A 17,116-nucleotide genomic window follows, 5' to 3' on the forward strand; every position below is an offset into this window, starting at 1 on the left:
AAATATATGTTGAATACTTTTTGAATCCGTAATTATTTTTCCAAAATTTTGAAGATCTTTCAAACTTGTGAATGGTTTTTCAAATTCATGAATATTTTTAATTTTGCAAACATTTTCCCAAATTCACGAATATATTTTTGAGTTCAAGATTTTTTTAAATTCATGAATAATATTTGAAGACGTGAAGATTTTTTAAATACGTGATTTTTTTGAATTCACAAAGAATTTTTGAACACGTGAACATTTTTTGAATTCATGTACAGTTTTTGAATTCACCATGAACATTTTTTGAATTCGTGGACATTTTTGGAATACATGAACATGTTTTTAATCTGTGATTCTTTTTAAATTTGCATGAACATCTTTTGAATCTGTGAACATTTTTCGAACCCACCATTTTTTTTTGAATACGTGAACATTTTTAGAATTCACAAACATTTTTGGAATTGGCGGACATTTTTCGAATTCACGAATGTTTCTGAAGTGATGAATTATTTTGAATGTACGCATAGGCAATGCATATCACTGCCCGTCAATTAGTTTTTTGTTTAGCAAAGACTGCCCGTCAAATTTTTTTTTTTGAGGTGTAACTGCCCGTCAAATAGGAGCTCCCTGTCACGACCAATGATTCTGGACGGAAGGAGGCAGGCTGCCCATGGGCCAGGGGGCATTGTAAGCGTGCGTCGTGTTAGGCTGCATGGTCGCGTGTGTTGTGTGTTTCTCTCACTGTCCTCCTTCACTCTAGAGAAACCATCGATCCCAAATCCCCGGCCGCTTGGTCTATTCGTTCCCAATTCCTCCCCTGAACCTCTAGATCTGGATCCAGGAAGAGCGTGACAACGTCTTTGCGGCGCAAGACACAGCGCCCCGTGCGCGATCTCGAAAGGAGATCGACCGACGATGGAACCGGAGCCGGCCGCGCTACCCGACGACGCGCTCGCGGAGGTCCTCCGGCGTCTCCCGCCGCACGTCCTGGCCGAGGCCCGGCGGGTCTGCAAGGCGTGGCGCGACGCCGTCGACGGCCGCCTGCGCGGCAACCTGCTTCCGCGCTCGGTGTGCGGCATCTTCATCAACTTCACTCAGACTTTCTTCTCGGAGTTCTTCTCGCGCCCCTCGACGTGCCCGGCGATCGACGGAGGGCTCGATTTCCTGCCCTGCATGGGCGTCAAGGTCACGGACCACTGCCACGGCCTTTTGCTTTGCCGCGAGTCGGGCGACAATGCACTGCCGCGCGACTACGTCGTCAACCCGGCCACGCGTCGGTGGGTGCGTCTGCCCAAACGACCCCCGCCGCACATGCCAGGATTCGAGCAGACCGCCTACCTCACGTTCGAGCCCGCCGTCTCGATGCACTACCAGGTCTTTCTGATCCCACGCGCCCCACTGCCCTGCGACGGCGAAACCGACGACGACAACCCGGCCGTTGCTCGAATCGGAGTGGCCCCCTGCGTCATACTTCATCCATGTGTTCTCGTCGGTGACTCAGCGATGGGAGAAGACAACCTTCCTTCGGGAAGGGGAGGCTGCAAGGATCGTCGCCAACATGCAGTGGAATTTGTGGTATGGTCACTATCGTTATCAGTATAGTTATCATGCCATCTACCAGCACCAGCAAAGCGCGCTCTACATCCATTGCCGGCATGGCTATCTTACCAGGTATCGTAGTAGCTCCCTCCTCAATTGTCATTCTCCTTAAACAAATACAGTATATACCACTGTGATCCACTCGTGCTGTTATTAATCTACTTTATTTATCCTAATGTTTATGTTTGTAGAATGTCCTTGTCAAATCACACATACAGAGTAATTAAACTACCAGGTGCCAGTGAATTCATGGGATATCCCAATAACCACCATCTCGGGAGATCGTTGAGAGGGGTGTATTATGCAATACTTGATGACCGGAGTCGACTTCAGGTTTGGTATCTCAGTGAATCATGCGGTCGAATAGAATGGATATTAAAACATGATACATGTCTTAAGACCTTTGAACATGATGACTATGCTCAACAAGTGGGCAGACAATGGATCTTACAAGATGTTAACTACCGTAAGTGGTGCTCTGAAGATCCCGAGAATCACAAAGCGACCGTGGAAGAGAAATATGATTGGAACTTTGATGAGGATAACGTTATTGACACTGAAAACGTCGTTGAAGAGGCTGAAGACGTCGATGGAGATTATTTCCTCCTTGGGTTTCATCCTTACAAGGAGGTTGTCTTCTTGATTTCATCTGCAATAACAACCAGAGGACTGGCCTATGACTGGAATATCTCAAAATTTCAGGACTTGGGCAGTTCAAGGCCATGGATGGGAGCAGTTTACGATGAACCACCATATGGAAAGACAGACACATCTTTTTTCCCATACACGCCTTGCTGGATGGGCGAGTTTCCTGGAAATGAATTAGAATCTCTATTTGAAGACGAGAAGCTATATAGGGAAAAGTTGGAACAAGAAGCTCAACTTAAGGAGGAATCCAACTGTACCTACATGGGCGAGTACGAGCTGCGCAAGCACTGTGGGCGCGCCAAGAGGGTCAAGGACTTTGCTGCCAAGGTTCGTCGCAGACGCCACATCGCGGCTCGGTAGGAACCCACGGTCACCATCGTGAAGTGCAAGGCGATTCTCACCGGGGAAACAAAGTTCAACCTTGGCAAGGCCACCATAGATCTAGTCACTGCCATAGTTGGATCCTACCTACTTGATTAGTTTCCTGGAAACAAAGATGAGTAGGTACTTGCAAATTAGATGCCCTAATCGTCGCCAGGTTCATTTATTATGCCTTAATCTATTTGTGCTCAGTGTCGGAGCCTTGTCTTGGTACTCCGCACAATTCGGTTTGCCTTGTAGACTATGGACTTTGTTATTCCCGTCTATGTGACTTTATCCTATGTGACTTTATCATTCCCAATTTTTTTTTTGAAACAAGGCAAAGAAGGCTAACAATGTGCACCAGTAATTTTGAAGGATCCCTCAGCGTATATGTATGCATATATACTGATATACACATACATAAAAAATAAAATATCTTTGCGGCGCCTCACTTTGTGGTCTCACCGCCTTAGGAAGGTGGAAGACAAAATTCACGCCGGTCTCTAGCGAGACTTCTTTACTTCTCGCCTTGTCTAGTTTGTAAAAACAAAAACAAAAAATAAAAATTTATTCAGATGGGGAGCCTTTCCCTCATGATAGTTTCAACAAAAATGTGCAAATGAGCCGGTGTATTTACCGATGTGAAACAGTGTTACTTTGGATAGGATATATAGTTTACCCATGTTTGTTTGAGCAGCTAACTGTATATGGGAACTTTCACCTTGTTTTTGTACGTAGTGAACTAGTGATGATGGCTCTCGTGGGTAACTCAGCGCGAGCATTCACATCCAGTGAGTGAAAAAAGGTTTAACTAAACGGCAATAGAAATTTTGAAAACTCTTCCTGTATTATGTTCGGTTCTTTCTTTTTCTCGAACGCTTGCAAAACCTTGGGCACAACAGATTCTTCCAATGACGCAAATAAATAATAGTCAATTCATGGTCTTTCATCTGTTAAAAAAAATCCGTGGTCTTTCCCAATAATAAATAAATAATGTTGTACAACACGTGTAAATGGTGTCAATTAGCTATTTTCGTTTATAGGAATAGGATTTTATTCACTGTATAATAGCAACGTCATTTACAAGTTGTGATGAAATAAAGTTCGGGGATTTGAATTGCAAAAGGCTGATGTTCTAGAATGGAAAGTAGCCTTTGCTCGGCTATCAGCAACATGATTAGGGCTATAGAGTCCTAAGCAATCTATGGCGATTGGAGGAGTCCAATGTCGGTCCGGTCTCCTTGACTTGTATGACACAAATGCCGATATCCTTCTTCTTGGAGAGCCCATAAGCCAGGCTAGAGTCTGTAGCCCAATATTAGCATGGGGGGCCTACGTCGGCCTGATGGGTTGAGTTACGGTGTCCAGTGGCACCCCTGGACCATGGCACCGTACTTGCTGAAATTGATCATGGGCATGATGGCGTTGGAGAATATGTCCATGATCGCCTTCATCCAAGTCGTTGCCTCGACGCTAGCTCTCGTGATGATGAGCGTGTCATCCGCGTATTGACTCAGGGGACATGAGGCATCGTCGGCTAGGTGCTGTCGGGGTAGTGGATCCTGCGCAATGAACCGATGGAGAATGTCTGTGACGAGAAGGAAGAGGTAGGGAAGGATCGGTCGTATTGTCGCAGGCCCCTCTTGCAGCTAATTCGTTTGTAATTCAACATGTTAACAGAGCTGCCAATCTCCCAGCCCAATTGTGTGCGGAGCATTCTTGCTCGCTTCAGCCGAGTGGGGGTTGACCTAACTTAGCTCCTTCCTTCTTGGTCACTAGCCTCATGGGTGATGACTCCATGACCATTTTTATTTAATAAATGCTCTCAATTTCCGCAACAAAAAAGCAAACAAAAATAGATGAGCCAAAATACAATATATCGTCTGAGTTATACATTATCCGAGGTTCACACCTCATTCCAGTTGTGAAACTTTGGGGTTGACACCAGAGTCGCTTGATCACACTTGCTAATCAAGACATTCAATAACACAGAAGAACTCATTGCACAATCATGATTAGCAGACCAACAAACACAACATGTATGGGGAGAAACTTCGAAGCTCTTGGTCATTAATCTTTAGTGGATTTGTGTACAAGATCAAGTGAGCTACTCGACACCCTTGTGTTTTTATTTATTTATCAAACTCTCCCAAAAGGAGACCATATATAGCCATCCATTCCTTAGCCTATAAGAAATCTTGCTTCATAAGTTTGCTACACTCCTTGGTCACCAAGTTACTTCATCTCTCAAAGCTTATCTATGAGCTAGCTTAGCCAAGAAAACTTGTATGGTCATCTGTATCTAGACAATCTAGATACATGTATCTAGATAAATCTAAAACTATCTTTTTAGGATGAACATATTATTGCTAAATGTTTGTATTACGGTATTAGCTGTATAATTACGTGTTATAACACGTGGTTTCAAACAATTCCAAATATATTTCGCCATATTAAAAAAATCGTCAATTGGCATGCGCGTGCGTGCGTCCGTGTTAGGTGTGACCAGATCGCGCGTGGGTTTCCTCTCAGCCGATGTATAAGTACAGCGTGAGACAGTAGGTGGAGAGGAATGTGTGATGTACAGCGTGACACAACGAGAGTAGTATGAACTGTCTTCATACACGCTGAACCCCAAATCCCAGCTTCTTCTGTTCGTTCTCTAGCCCCCAATTCTAATCTAGATCTGGATCCAGGAGTGTGATCTCAAACCGAGATCGATCGATCAATGCTCGCCAGATCAAAGCCTTTGATTTCGATGTGTGCGGATATTCACAGATTAAGCCCATAAACTACACATATTCTACTTATTGATCATCAGTTGCCATCTGTTGTACGATATGGTTCATCAGTTGCCCCTTTTCAGGGTGGGATTATCAGTGACATGTAGGAGTAGTACTATTGTAGTAATATATTTTTTTACAGCATATCAGAAAGTCTATTCCAAACAATTATGTGATAAGCCTTTGTTACTTCATTACCATCAAGTAACAGTTATGTCTGGTTTTACTGAACAAAGCTATGCGGTTCATCGACCTATTTATAATCAACTTTCGCTGAAAATACTCCCTAGGAAGCTGCGGGAGGGTTTTACTTTGTGGGCTTTTAGGCTTCTCATCAAGTGTTGCTTTCAAGTTGATGGGTTCAATCCTGATATTTTACTGGGTTCAAGCACATACGTATATGTGTGTAGATGCTTTGTCTAACATGTCCTTCGTAGGAGCTACCGTTTTCTCGTGCCCCGCCACCATCTGAGAAATTTAGGTTCCCTCGCCTCCGGCTAGGGGGGGGGGGGGTCGGATCTTCAAGACCTCTATGTTCTTTATCAACGTCTAGTGATCATCGTAGTTTTGTGAAAATAAATTTTCTCTCGTTCTTTTGGCGGTGCCATGAGGTTAGAGAGTTTTCCGTCCTCGCAGATCCGGTTATTCGGATCTGATGAATTAATGTTGTTGCGTCAAGCTTTTTTTGTTGGTCTGATTCTTTGTGGAGGTGAAATCTTTCATCGACACCATAATGAAGATATAGTGATTCGACGGCCTGCCCTCTAGGGGATCTTCCCCAGCCAAAGTACGTTCATCGATCAAAGCTTTCCATCCTTTTGGATGAGTGACTCAAGGCGCTTTTAAAAACCATTATTGATAATATTCGTGTGGGTGAAAGAGTGACAACATTGTTGCTCCAGTCCAATTGCAGCCTCTTTACCGAAGTCTTCGAAGTATTTCTTCGAGCAAAGATTGATATCACGAAGGTGTTTTCAAGAGATTTCATTGCAAATTTTAGGCTGAGGAGTTATTTTGTATTTTCTTGTATCTTAGGTCCATATTAGTGCACCTGTAATTGTTATGAGTATGAATAAAGTTACAGGTGTTTCTAAAAAACCCGTGTATGTGTGTACATACCTGGCCAGAAAAATTGCCCCTTCACACACACACACACACACACACGCTCAGGCGGTGCACACACACATAGAAAAAAGTACGAATGAGGTCCTAGAGTACTTGCATAGAGGGATGATTTGTTTGGTTTCAAAAGTACAGTGTGATTTGTTTGGATTGGTTATTCCAAAGGTTTTTAAGTAACTAGTAAGATGCCCGTGCGTTGCACCGAACACCAGGATGCATTGATACAGGAGTAGTTTATTTGGTAAAAAATGTGGAGGGTCCTCTCAACTATTAAAAATATCCATATCTTATTCAGATATTCAGTTATGTTGCTGAGCTCATAAGTATCAGGGGTATAGTGAATACAAATGAAAATAGGCAAGCACGTTCAAGTGTTTTATCTGTATGCAAAATTCATGAAATGTAGCACACAGCTAGAACAGTCCAACATGTTTGTTTCCAAAACATTAAGACTTCATTGAATTTTATTGCAATTATTTGAGCTCAGGAGCCAAGTTCATATCTCATCTTTCTTCTTCTATTTCGGCAGTAATCGGGTAAATGATTAGGAGGTACATAGAATTAAAGTCTAATGGGTAAGGACACTATTGTTGCTCTAGCCCCTTCCCTTCCCTATCTGGATCCTACTCCACGGCTGTAAGAAAACACAACTTTTCCTTAAAAAAGACTTTGCGCGACTTTCTCCAGTAAAAGCTTCACCTCTGTCATGTTTGCTCTGTAGTTGCACTTCAACGTCTCCTAACTCATACTCTTTGTATTGTAAAGAAAAAACTCCACGCTTCGTCAACTCCTCCACATACTTATAATTGTGCATCAAGCCTGTAACCTTTGCATGAATAATTACAACATATACAAAAATATAACATTTGTAATGATTGCCATATGTTGCATCTCTTTCCACATGGGATTTTCTCTCGACCTTGTGTTGCCTCCCCTGTGCACATGGTGTCCCATCTCACAATCGTAGATACATGTTGTGAATTAGTAACAATTCTTGTTTCACATATCAGATGGATATTACAAAGTTGCGACTTATTTCTACATTTCACTGTCAATTAGCACATCCAGGCACAAATCTTCTGCAAGTGGATGCTCATCGTAAATTAACAACATACTTGAGTTGCGGTTTGAACTTCTAACTGCAATTGCAAGCTAAAAATTGAATTGTATAGCAAACAGACCTTTTCTTGGCATACATCACGTTTTCATGTATCCGTACAAATTCTGACTCAAGTTGTAGCTTGAACATTATCTTTGCAGGGCTCAGGCGGCTCCTGACCATCTACAGCTTGAAAGGCTAATTCACAAGGAGGAAGACTGAAAGTACTTGTACTGATCTACACATATGTTTACAAGATTATATGGCGTATATTATCTCTGCTGCTGTCGATGTCGACATCAAGGTATGTGTTAGTAAAAAAGATCCTTTAGATGAGATCATGGCACCCTAGAGATAGGTGAACATATAGTCCAAAATCAAGTACTGAACACCCAGTATTTTCTGCAATTTGAGCTCAGTATTTAGATGTTTGGCTGGAACTACAACTTCTGGAGTTGCTAAGCCGAACGACTAACAACATATCTGAATTGTCATTGTGAAACGCAATTTACTGAGCTTAGATATACAAACAAATGCTCAACGTACAGAAGGCAATGCTTCTTGCAGGCAACCTTTGCTGTATATATATATATCATTAGATTGCTGCTTAATAGAACAAACTTTCAGCCTCTTCTTACATTACATAAAGCAAGATTTGGCTGTAACGCCATGAAAACCAGTCACCTACTGCCTGGTACTTAAGCCAAGAACTCTGTGCTTAGTAAGATCAGGATCTTCTGGCAATTTTGTGTGTGTGCATATTTCGGTTATCCTAAAAACAATCACATGCTGATTCTTATGCTTATTATAATTACCTTCCTTAGTGAGAAACACTTCTTTAAATGCAATATTGCTTGTAAGATCAAGCATAATCGCTTTTTTTAAATGCAATAGTATTTTCTCGCAAGTTAAACTATCCTGCAAAACAGACACCAAATCACTTCAGTATAAACACAAAAATGAATTGAAAGCAATGATCACCTGACATTCAGCGATTGTCGTGGTCATTCAGGTTGATGCCAGAGGAGAGGCACTGAAGGAATGCACGCCAGCGGGCGCATCAGACTCCTTACATTGGCTTCGCAATCGCAAGACATGTGAGCGTTGGAGCCGATAACTACAAAATTTGAAAGATAAGGCGATTGTGCTGATGCCAGATCTCCGAAATTACCAGGACGACGAGCATTCTCCAATACATATTATCATATCTGTTGGGGAACGTAGTAATTTCAAAAAATTTCCTACGCACACGCAAGAACATGGTGATGCATAGCGAGAGGGGAGAGTGTTGTCCACGTACCCTCGTAGACCGAAAGCGGAAGCGTTAACACAACGCGGTTGATGTAGTCGTACGTCTTCACGATCCGACCGATCAAGTACCGAACGTACGGCACCTCCGAGTTCAGCACACGTTCAGCTTGATGACGTCCCTCGAACTCCGATCCAGCCGAGTGTTGAGGGAGAGTTTCGTCAGCACGACGGCGTGGTGACAATGATGATGTTCTACCGACGCAAGGCTTCGCCTAAGCACCGCTACGATATTATCGAGGTGTAATATGGTGGAGGGGGGCACCGCACACGGCGAAAAGATCGTTGATCAATTGTGTGTCTAGAGGTGCCCCCTGCCCCCGTATATAAAGGTGCAAGGGGGGGTTTCGGCCGGCCTAAGGGAGAGGCGCGCCAGGAGGAGTCCTACTCCTACCGGGAGTAGGACTCCCCCCCCTTTTCCATGTTGGACTAGGAGAGAAAGGGGGAAAAGGTGGAGGGGAGGAAGGAAGGGGGGGCGCCGCCCCCCTCTCCTTGTCCTATTCGGACTGGGGGGGGGAGGGGGCGCGCGGCCCTGCCCTGGCCTCCTCTCCTCTCTTCCACCTAGGCCCACTAAGGCCCATTAAGTTACCGGGGGGGGGGGGGGGGGGGGTTCCGGTAACCTCCCGGTACTCCGGAAAAATCCCGATTTCACCCGGAACACTTCCGATGTCCAAACATAGGCTTCCAATATATCAATCTTTATGTCTCGACCATTTCGAGACTCCTCGTCATGTCCGTGATCATATCCGGGACTCCGAACAACCTTCGGTACATCAAAACATATAAACTCATAATATAACTGTCATCGTAACGTTAAGCGTGCGGACCCTACGGGTTCGAGAACTATGTAGACATGACCGAGACACCTCTCCGGTCAATAACCAATAGCGGAACCTGGATGCTCATATTGGTTCCTACATATTCTACGAAGATCTTTATCGGTCAGACCGCATAACAACATACGTTGTTCCCTTTGTCATCGGTATGTTACTTGCCCGAGATTCGATCGTCGGTATCTCAATACCTAGTTCAATCTCGTTACGGACAAGTCTCTTTACTCGTTCCGTAATACATCATCTCGGAACAAACTCATTAGTTGCAATGCTTGCAAGGCTTAAGTGATGTGCATTACCGAGAGGGCCCAGAGATACCTCTCCGACAATCGGAGTGACAAATCTTAATCTCGAAATATGCCAACCCAACAAGTACCTTCGGAGACACCTGTAGAGCACCTTTATAATCACCCAGTTACGTTGTGACGTTTGGTAGCACACAAAGTGTTCCTCCGGTAAACGGGAGTTGCATAATCTCATAGTCATAGGAACATGTATAAGTCATGAAGAAAGCAATAGCAACATACTAAACGATCGAGTGCTAAGCTAACGGAATGGGTCAAGTCAATCACATCATTCTCCTAATGATGTGATCCCGTTAATCAAATAACAACTCATGTCTATGGCTAGGAAACATAACCATCTTTGATCAACGAGCTAGTCAAGTAGAGGCATACTAGTGACACTCTGTTTGTCTATGTATTCACACATGTATTATGTTTCCGGATAATACAATTCTAGCATGAATAATAAACATTTATCATGATATACGGAAATAAATAATAACTTTATTATTGCCTCTAGGGCATATTTCCTTCAGTCTCCCACTTGCACTAGAGTCAATAATCTAGTTCACATCGCCATGTGATTTAACATCAATAGTTCACATCACCATGTGATTAACACCCATAGTTCACATCGTCATGTGACCAACACCCAAAGGGTTTACTAGAGTCAGTAATCTAGTTCACATCGCTTATGTGATTAACACCCAAAGAGTACTAAGGTGTGATCATGTTTTGCTTGTGAGATAATTTTAGTCAACGGGTCTATCACATTCAGATCCGTAAGTATTTTGCAAATTTCTATGTCTACAATGCTCTGCACGGAGCTACTCTAGCTAATTGCTCCCACTTTCAATATGTATCCAGATTGAGACTTAGAGTCATCTGGATCAGTGTCAAAACTTGCATCGACGTAACCCTTTACGACGAACCTTTTGTCACTTCCATAATCGAGAAACATATCCTTATTCCACTAAGGATAATTTTGACCGCTGTCCAGTGATCTACTCCTAGATCACTATTGTACTCCCTTGCCAAAATCAGTGTAGGGTATACAATAGATCTGGTACACAGCATGGCATACTTTATAGAACCTGTGGCCGTGGCATAGGGAATGACTTTCATTCTTTTTCTATCTTCTGCCGTGGTCGGGCTTTGAGTCTTACTCAATTTCACACCTTGTAACACAGGCAAGAAACTCTTTCTTTGACTGTTCCATTTTTGAACTACTTCAAAATCTTGTTAAGGTATGTACTCATTGAAAAAACTTATCAAGCGTCTTGATCTATCTCTATAGATCTTGATGCTCAATATGTAAGCAGCTTCACCGAGGTCTTTCTTTGAAAAACTCCTTTCAAACACTCCTTTATGCTTTCCAGAATAATTCTACATTATTTCCGATCAACAATATGTCATTCACATATACTTATCAGAAATGTTGTAGTGCTCCCACTCACTTTCTTGTAAATACAGGCTTCACCGCAAGTCTGTATAAAACTATATCCTTTGATCAACTTATCAAAGCGTATATTCCAACTCCGAGATGCTTGCACCAGTCCATAGATGGATTGCTGGAGCTTGCATATTTTGTTAGCACCTTTATGATTGACAAAACCTTCTGGTTGCATCATATACAACTCTTCTTTAATGAATCCATGAAGGAATGTAGTTTTGTTTTGCCAGATTTCATAAAATGCGGCAATTGCTAACATGATTCGGACAGACTTAAGCATAGATACGAGTGAGAAACTCTCATCGTAGTCAACACCTTGAACTTGTCGAAAACCTTTTTTGCGACAATTCTAGCTTTGTAGACAGTAACACTACTATCACTGTCTGTCTTCCTCTTGAAGATCCATTTTTTTTATGGCTCGCCGATCATTGGGCAAGTCAATCAAAGTCCATACTTTGTTCTCATACATGGATCCCATCTCAGATTTCATGGCCTCAAGCCATTTTGCGGAATCTGGGCTCACCATCGCTTCTTCATAGTTCGTAGGTTCGTCATGGTCTAGTAACATAATCTCCAGAACAGGATTACCGTACCACTCTGGTGCGGATCTTAATCTGGTTGACCTACGAGGTTCAGTAATAACTTGATCTGAAGTTTCATGATCATTATCATTAACTTCCTCACTAATTGGTGTAGGTGTCGCAGAAACTGATTTCTGTGATGATCTACTTTCCAATAAGGGAGCAGGTACAGTTACCTCATCAAGTTCTACTTTCCTCCCACTCACTTCTTTCGAGAGAAACTCCTTCTCTAGAAAGGATCCATTCTTAGCAACGAATGTCTTGCCTTCGGATCTGTGATAGAGGGTGTACCCAACAGTCTCCTTTGGGTATCCTATGAAGACACATTTCTCCGATTTGGGTTTGAGCTTATCAGGATGAAACCTTTTTACATAAGCATCGCAACCCCAAACTTTAAGAAATGACAACTTTGGTTTCTTGCCAAACCACAGTTCATAAGATGTCGTCTCAATGGATTTAGATGGTACCCTATTTAACGTGAATGCAGCTGTCTCTAATGCATAACCCCAAAACGATAGTGGTAGATCGGTAAGAGACATCATATATCGCACCATATCTAATAAAGTACGGTTACGATGTTCGGACACACCATTACACCGTGGTATTCCAGGTGGCGTGAGTAGTGAAACTATTTCACATTGTTTTAACTGAAGGCCAAACTCGTAACTCAAATACTCTTCTCCACGATCAGATCGTAGAAACTTTATTTTCTTGTTACGATGATTATCCGCTTCACTCTGAAATTATATGAACTTTTCAAATGTTTCAGACTTCTGTTTCATTAAGTAGATATACCCATATCTGCTCAAATCATCTGTGAAGGTCAGAAAATAATGATACCTGCTACGAGCCTCAATATTCATCGGACCACATACATATGTATGTATGATTTCCAACAAATCTGTTGCTCTCTCCATAGGTCCGGAGAACGGCGTTTTAGTCATCTTGCCCATGAGGCACGGTTCGCAAGTATCAAGTGATTCATAATCAAGTGATTCCAAAATCCCATCAGTATGGAGTTTCTTCATGCGCTTTACACCAATATGACCTAAACGGCAATGCCACAAATAAGTTGCACTATCATTATTAACTTTGCATCTTTTGGCTTCATTATTATGAATATGTGTATCACTACGATCGAGATCCAACAAACCATTTTATTGGGTGTATGACCATAGAAGGTTTTATTCATGTAAACAGAACAACAATTATTCTCTAATTTAAATGAATAACCGTATTGCAACAAACATGATCAAATCATATTCATGCTTAATGCAAACACCAAATAACACTTATTTAGTTTCAACACTAATCCCGAAAGTATAGGGAGTGTGCGATGATGATCATATCAATCTTGGAACTACTTCTAACACACATCGTCACCTCGCCTTTTACTAGTCTCTGTTTATTCTGCAACTCCCGTTTTGAGTTACTACTCTTAGCAACCGAACCAGTATCAAATACGGAGGGGTTGCTATAAACACTAGTAAAGTACACATCAATAACATGTATATCCAATATACCTTTGTTCACTTTGCCATCCTTCTTATCCATCAAATAGTTGGGGTAGTTCCGCTTCCAGTGACCAGTCCCTTTGCAGTAGAAGCACTTAGTCTCAGGCTTAGGACCAGATTTAGGCTTCTTCACTTGAGCAGCAACTTGCTTGCCGTTCTTCTTGAAGTTCCCCTTCTTCCCTTTGTCCTTTTCTTGAAACTAGTGGTCTCGTCAACCATCAACACTTGATGTTTTTCTTGATTTCTACCTTCGTCGATTTCAGCATCACGAAGAGCTCGGGAATTACTTTCGTCATCCCTTTTATACTATAGTTCATCACGAAGTTCTACTAACTTGGTGATGGTGACTAGAGAATTCTGTCAATCACTATTTTATCTGGAAGATTAACTCCCACTTGATTCAAGCGATTGTAGTACCCAGACAATCTGAGCACATGCTCACTGCTTGAGCTATTCTCCTCCATCTTTTAGCTATAGAACTTGTTGGAGACTTCATATATCTCAACTCGTGTATTTGCTTGAAATATTAACTTCAACTCCTGGAACATCTCATATGGTCCATGACGTTCAAAACGTCTTTGAAGTCCCGATTCTAAGCCGTTAAGCATGGTGCACTAAACTATCAAGTAGTCATCATATTGAGCTAGCCAAACGTTCATAACGTCTGCATCTGCTCCTGCAATAGGTCTGTCACCTAGCGGTGCATCAAGGACATAATTCTTCTGTGCAGCAATGAGGATAATCCTTAGATCACGGGTCCAATCCGCATCTTTGCTACTAACAACTTTCAACATAATTTTTCTCTAGGAACATATCAAAAAATAAACACAGGGAAGCAACAACGCGAGGTATTGATCTACAACATAATCTGAAAAATACTATCGGGACTAAATTCATGATAAATTTAAGTTCAATTAATCATATTACTTAAGAACTCCCACTTAGATAGACATCCCTCTAATCCTCTAAGTGATCACGTGATCCATATCAACTAAACCATAACCGACCATCACGTGAAATGGAGTAGTTTTCAATGGTGAACATCACTATGTTGATCATATCTACTATATGATTCACGCTCGACCTTTCGGTCTCAGTGTTCCGAGGCCATATCTGCATATGCTAGGCTCGTCAAGTTTAACCTGAGTATTCCGCATGTGCAACTGTTTTGCACCCGTTGTATTTAAACGTAGAGCCTATCACACCCGATCATCATGTGGTGTCTCAGCACGAAAAACTTTCGCAACGGTTCATACTCAGGGAGAACACTTTTATCTTGAAATTTTAGTGAGAGATCATCTTATAATGCTACCGTCAATCAAAGCAAGATAAGATGCATAAAAGATAAACAACACATGCAATCAATATAAGTGATATGATATGGCCATCATCATCTTATGCTTGTGATCTCCATCTCCGAAGCACCGTCATGATCACCATCGTCACCGGCGCGACACCTTGATCTCCATCGTAGCATCGTTGTCGTCTCGCCAACTATTGCTTTTACGACTATCGCTACCGCTTAGTGATAAAGTAAAACGATTACATGGCGATTGCATTTCATACAATAAAGCGACAACCATATGGCTCCTACCAGTTGCCGATAACTCGGTTACAAAACATGATCACCTCATACAATAAAATATAGCATCATGTCTAGACCATATCACATCACAACATGCCCTGCAAAAACAAGTTGGACGTCCTCTACTTTGTTGTTGCAAGTTTTACGTGGCTGCTACGGGCTTAGCAAGAACCGTTTTTACCTACGCATCAAAACCACAACGATAGTTTGTCAAGTTGGTGCTGTTTTAACCTTCGCAAGGACCGGGCGTAGCCACACTCGGTCCAACTAAAGTGAGAGAGACAGACACCCGCCAGTCACCTTTAAGCAACGAGTGCTCGCAACGGTGAAACCAGTCTCGCGTAAGCATACGCGTAATGTCAGTCCGGGCCGCTTCATCTCACAATACCGCTGAACCAAAATATGACATGGTGGTAAGCAGTATGACTTATATCGCCCACAACTCACTTGTGTTCTACTCGTGCATATAACATCAACGCATAAAACCTGGCTCGGATGCCACTGTTGGGGAACGTAGTAATTTCAAAAAATTTCCTACGCACACGCAAGAACATGGTGATGCATAGCAACGAGAGGGGAGAGTGTTGTCCACGTACCCTCGTAGACCGAAAGCGGAAGCGTTAACACAACGCGGTTGATGTAGTCGTACGTCTTCACGATCCGACCGATCAAGTACCGAACGTACGGCACCTTCGAGTTCAGCACACGTTCAGCTCGATGACGTCCCTCGAACTCCGATCCAGCCGAGTGTTGAGGGAGTGTTTCGTCAGCACGACGGAGTGGTGACAATGATGATGTTCTACCGACGCAGGGCTTCGCCTAAGCACCGCTACGATATTATCGAGGTGTAATATGGTGGAGGGGGCACCGCACACGGCTAAAAGATCGTTGATCAATTGTGTGTCTAGAGGTGCCCTCCTGCCCCCGTATATAAAGGTGCAAGGGGGGTTTCGGCTGGCCTAAGGGAGAGGCGCGCCAGGAGGAGTCCTACTCCTACCGGGAGTAGGACTCCCCCCTTTTCCATGTTGGACTAGGAGAGAAAGGGGGAAAAGGTGGAGGGGAGGAAGGAAGGGGGGGCACCGCCCCCCTCTCCTTGTCCTATTCGGACTGGGGGGGAGGGGTGCGCGGCCCTGCCCTGGCCTCCTCTCCTCTCTTCCACCTAGGCCCACTAAGGCCCATTAAGTTACCGGGGGGGTTCCGGTAACCTCCCGGTACTCCGGAAAAATCCGGATTTCACCCGGAACACTTCCGATGTCCAAACATAGGCTTCCAATATATCAATCTTTATGTCTCGACCATTTCGAGACTCCTCGTCATGTCAGTGATCACATCCGGGACTCCGAACAACCTTCGGTACATCAAAACATATAAACTCATAATATAACTGTCATCGTAACGTTAAGCGTGCGGACCCTACGGGTTCGAGAACTATGTAGACATGACCGAGACACCTCTCCGGTCAATAACCAATAGCGGAACCTGGATGCTCATATTGGTTCCTACATATTCTACGAAGATCTTTATCGGTCAGACCGCATAACAACATACGTTGTTCCCTTTGTCATCGGTATGTTACGTGCCCGAGATTCGATCGTCGGTATCTCAATACCTAGTTCAATCTCATTACCGGCAAGTCTCTTTACTCGTTCCGTAATACATCATCTCGCAACAAACTCATTAGTTGCAATGCTTGCAAGGCTTAAGTGATGTGCATTACCGAGAGGGCCCAGAGATACCTCTCCGACAATCGGAGTGACAAATCCTAATCTCGAAATACGCCAACCCAACAAGTACCTTCGGAGGCACCTGTAGAGCACCTTTATAATCCCCAGTTACATTGTGACGTTTGGTAGCACACAAAGTGTTTCTCCGGTAAACGGGAGTTGCATAATCTCATAGTCATAGGAACATGTATAAGTCATGAAGAAAGCAATAGCAACATACTAAACGATCGAGTGC

General features: G+C 43.1%; 1 pseudogene; it reads left to right on the forward strand.

The window, feature by feature from the left end:
- The first annotated feature begins 768 nt into the window (after positions 1-768).
- Positions 769-2,889, forward strand: LOC123141023 (uncharacterized; annotated as a pseudogene).
- The last annotated feature ends 14,227 nt before the right edge of the window (positions 2,890-17,116 follow it).

Source organism: Triticum aestivum, chromosome 6D (assembly GCF_018294505.1).
Source record: "Triticum aestivum cultivar Chinese Spring chromosome 6D, IWGSC CS RefSeq v2.1, whole genome shotgun sequence".
Taxonomy (NCBI): Eukaryota; Viridiplantae; Streptophyta; class Magnoliopsida; order Poales; family Poaceae; genus Triticum; species Triticum aestivum.